The sequence below is a fragment of the Hordeum vulgare genome, chromosome 6H (genome assembly GCF_904849725.1).
Source record: "Hordeum vulgare subsp. vulgare chromosome 6H, MorexV3_pseudomolecules_assembly, whole genome shotgun sequence".
NCBI lineage: Eukaryota > Viridiplantae > Streptophyta > Magnoliopsida > Poales > Poaceae > Hordeum > Hordeum vulgare.
The window spans coordinates 109893709-109898777 of NC_058523.1; positions in this window are offsets into that span (position 1 = coordinate 109893709).

Below are 5069 nucleotides of genomic sequence, written 5' to 3' on the forward strand. Positions count from 1 at the left end.
CTTACACCAAGAGGATACATTGAGAACTTGGATTAATGACAAACACCATGATAGCAACAATCCATAGGAAAAGCCTTAGGTGAAATCCAAACCAAGATAGCTCAATGAAGAAATCATGGGTTGCAAATATCTCATGATCATAGAATTGGTGGGTTTAATTATCTCATACTTGAAAGGAAATTCCTTCGAGGCTCCTACACTAACAAGAATACTAAAATACCACCTCAAAGGATGAAGGAGGACAAACGCATTGGAAATGCAAGAAACTAAAACTTTAGGTTCTCCAATAAGAATCTTGATGAACACTTTGAGAATGAATTGATATCATGAGCCACTCCAGAAGAAGAATTGAAACCACTATGGAGAAGAATAAGAATTATGTTATACCTATCCTTAATCAAGTAAATTGATGACAAGCAACGGATCTAGCATACAACTTATTTTTCTTGAAGGAAACTTGAAGCGAGAGAGATATGCACCACATGAAGCATAAACGAAGGAAGCACCGGTAAGAATTCACACTTGAATGGGAATACCAAGAATTAATGGAGATACATGAGAATGAAGAGATCATGATCCACCCGAAAGAAAACTTGAACAAAGCACCGGATAATCGAGAGACGAACGAAGAGACAACCATTAAGAAGAATTGAGGATGAAAGCTGAAAGCTGAGAACGAAGAATCTTCTAAAATGATGGTCTTCGGAGGATCGAGAATGAAAACAATTCAGAAAAGCACCGGATAACAAGAAATGAATTACTCATGATTGAAAACAAATTCAAAATGATAACACGAAGCTGAAATGACGAATATGCAAGAGAATAGACCAAGATTTGAGAGAAACACTCCTTCGGTCTATCAAGTTGAAAAAAAAGACGAGAAACAACACCAAGGATAATGAGACACTCCGGAATAAAGAAGAATGCAAGGTTGAGCCAAATATGAGAATTAATTCGAATAGATCTTGGAGAAGGGATATAACTGATGAAATTCATACTAACGTCATAGTTAAAAAGAATTAAGGATCTCCGGAAAAGATTACAAGAGCCAGATAAGATCCTCGGAAAAACCTGTGGGTTAAGGGCCAACTCAAAGAAATCACTGTTGAAACAATTGCTAACAAAGAAAGATACTGCACCAGTACAATGAAAACTTGATGAGGTTGAGCACCTTGAAATAATTGAACAGATTGAAAACAAGGAATTATGAGATAACTTCAACGCTCCGGATAGAATAGAGATAATGACAGCAGAAGACTTGATAAGAATCGCCAACACAGGAAAGAATTTAAAGGATGAAAAGGATATGATGACACGGACAACTAAATTAAATTTACCGGAAAAGACCACAAGAATGAATAAAGATGAACATGAAGCTCCTGAGAATCACCGGTTACGAAAGGAAGAAGAGATAGCGGAAGCATCACTAAATACGAACGGACTAGGAGGATGACTGAAACATTGAAGAAAAGGGCGGGAGGGTGGGAAAAACAAAGACAACTTGGTACAGATGAGATGAACTCCGGAAAGAAATGAGAGATTGAACCTGCAAAATTGGAGAGGATAGAATTACTTGAAGAGAGACACACCGGTTGAGAAGACTTGACAACTCCGGTTGACAAAATTGATAAGACAATTGATTGAGCAAAAGGATTAGGACTCTCATAGAAATATGAGAACTGCTCTTGGAAAGATATGAAATCACCATCTGACATCGAAGCAACTCGAATTACCACATTCAACAAAACAAAGGGTGCGGCTTGCAATTAGCCAGAACAAACTCATGAGAAAGATTTCATCCGATATTTTCGTGGAAAGGATTGCACGGGCTCGATCCTTACAGTAGCCATCAAGTGCAAGGCAGTGCACCCGACATACGAAGCGTCCCCGAGTCGTAGCAAGCTACAAGGACTCTTTAAGACACAACGTGTACTGCTGTAAGTCGACCGTCAACAAACGAATCCACTAGATGTCGAACCCCAACCTAACATCATTCATTTGTTGGAAGATTGTCCTATAAGCAACTACTTGAATTCCCACCTAAGAATTCTTGAAATATCTGGTCATGCAATCTGGTACACGGATACAAGGAGTAATTATCACACAACTCGTATACTAACCCGTCACCTGTATAACATCCGTCAACACACAACCAGAATCTCGGACCTTCATCTACAACAGGCCCTCGTGATCACAACGATACAAAGTATGACAGTACTCCCGACCAATCTGCACCAGTACTGGGGACATCGGGGTTATCTCGCCACTACTAGTATTGAAGCAATTACGAACATCCTTCATTCTGAGATATTAAGAAATCTGAATGATAACGATGTGCTCGAGAATCCCCTGGAGCTCAATTCCCCGGAAGAAAATCAAGTCAGACAGGAGGCACCAAGACAGAACTCCGTCACATCGGCATCATATAGATTCCAAAAATATTCGCGTGATCCTCAAAAAGATTTGAGTGAGAAGAGGAGTAGAATTAAATTACTACATCAAGATTCCTCACCAGAGCATAGAAGAGGAGAAAAAAGAATCCTACTCTCCGATATATAACTAGACTCAAAGCAGTTTTTTAACTAGACTCGACTCGGCCAAGTTCGATCAATCAAGGGGGCTCCTAGGTCGGTACTGGTCTGATACCAACTTGTCACGCCCAACATGCGACCCTATCCTCAATTTGGCATGAAGGCCTCGTCAGGGATACAAGCGCATCTCGTCGTGTCGCAAGAATGGATGTCATTACAAGTACATGTACTAAAAAGATGAGATATATATAGAATTTGCTTACACTCGCCACAAGCTACATCAGAGTCACAGCAGTACAATACATAATCATCAAGAATAAGAGCAGGGTCCGTCTATGGACGAAAACAAACGAGAAAAGAAGAACGACGTCCATCCTTGCTATCCCAGGCTGTCGGCCTGGAACCCATCCTAGATCTATGAAGAAGAAGAAGAAGAAGAGGCAACTCCAAATGAAAAATCAACGCGCTCGCGTCAAGGAACCTTTACCTGTACCTACAACTATTGTTGTAGTAATCTATGAGCCACAGGGGACTCAGCAATCTCATTTCCAAAGATATCAAGACTAGCAAGGCTTACTGGGTGAGGCATGGTTAAGTGGTGAGGTTGCAGCAGCGGCTAAGCATATATTTGGTGGCTAAACTTACGAGTACTAGAAATAAGAGGGGGAAGATCTACGCATAACGGACGTGACTAATGATGATCAAATGAATGATCCTGAACACCTACCTACGTCAGATATAACCCCACTGTGTCCTTGATCGGAGAAGGAACTCAGGAAATAGACAGTCACGATTATGCACACAGTTGGCAAGTTTTATTTAAGTTAACTTCAAGTTATCTAGAACCAGTGTTAAACAAAGTTTCCACATTGCCACATAACCGCGGGCACGACATTCCAAAAGATTTAACCCTGCAGGGGTGCTCCAACTAGTCCATCACAAATTACCACAAGCCGCATAGAAATCCTCGATCACGAACCTCGCGATCTCGTCGAATTCCTTAGTGGAAAATCTCAACTCTGACATTACCCAAAGGATCACCGGAATCCCGATGCACAAGATATCTCGTCAAAGGTAAAACTAATCCAGCAAGGCCGCCCGACGTGTCCACGTACCCGATAGGAGCCGCGTATCTCGTTCTCAGGACACGACGGATGGAACTAGCTACGTGTGCCAAACCTCGAGTTTCCTCGCGGTGGCCCCGCAGGCAGACCGTTTGGGACCAACACCATCAACACTAGTTCCCCTGTTTATGTAAAATTACTCCTCGGGTAGTGCTAACTCCCTATGCATTTCAGTGTTAACAAAATTATTATGTTGGGCAAATGTAGAACCAATGTTGGGCCTTGCCAGACCAGCTTTAATCTAAAACGAATTATCAAGGGGGTCCCCAAAACAACCCCGATCGTGTTAGGAGCGCTGAATTATGGAACATAACACCGGTAGCCGAAACTAAGGGGGCAAAGGTGGAACAAAACACCAGGCTAGAAAGGCCAAGCCTTCCACCTTTTACCAAGTATATAGGTGCATTAAATTAATAGCAATTAATATGGTGATATAACAAGGAACCCATGTTTTCACATGGAAGCAACTACACCTGCAACTAACAACGCTAACAACATGGTTAAGCAAGCAGTAACACAGCCAATCAATGGTTTGCTAGGTCGAACAGGTTGAAGGTTTTCATGGCATTGTTGAGAGGATGATATTTAACATGTGTTAGGCAACGAGACATAATTGATAGAAACGGTAATGCTAGCATGACAATGATAGTAATGGTATCTGGAGAAATGGTCATCTTGCCTGAGATCCCGCTTGGAAGAAGAATGCCTCCGTGAAGCAGACGAACCGACGTAGTCGAACGGGTCCTCACAATCCGGCACGCTGCGGAACTCTATCGAGACGAAGCAAACCGGAAACACAAATCAACACACGGAATTCACCACACGATGCACAACACATATCATGCATGAGCAGCAGAATACATGCAAGACACGACATGACAATTCACGACAAACAAACACTACACATTAAGTGAAGTTCAATATGCAACGAGTTGCATATTGACGAAACTCCACGTTTAATTATTTAGTTCTATCCCGATTAGATAAACGGCATTATTAAATGTGATTAAACATGTCAAGAGGTGAAGCGCAATTAAACTACCTATCTAGGCATTTTAAATGAGGTCGGAAATGACTTATAGCACCTCCGAAACGACCTCACATGATATTTAATTAGTTGCTAAATAGCAAAAAAAATAGGTTCACGTGATTCTACGCGTTGAGACAAGAAATTTACACATAGAGATCATCTCCAACGGAGCTACGGATCAAAAGATACAGACACCGCAAGATATGATGGCATGAAGTCAATATGTGTGCAACGACGGTCACGAGCACTTCAAAACATACAACCAGTACAAGAAAATGAAACTACATGAGATTCTAAGCAAGTTTCATATAGGACACGATCAAAACGGAGCTACGGTTCAAAAACTATGAGCAAAACAAGAAATCACTACAATGTGACAAAATC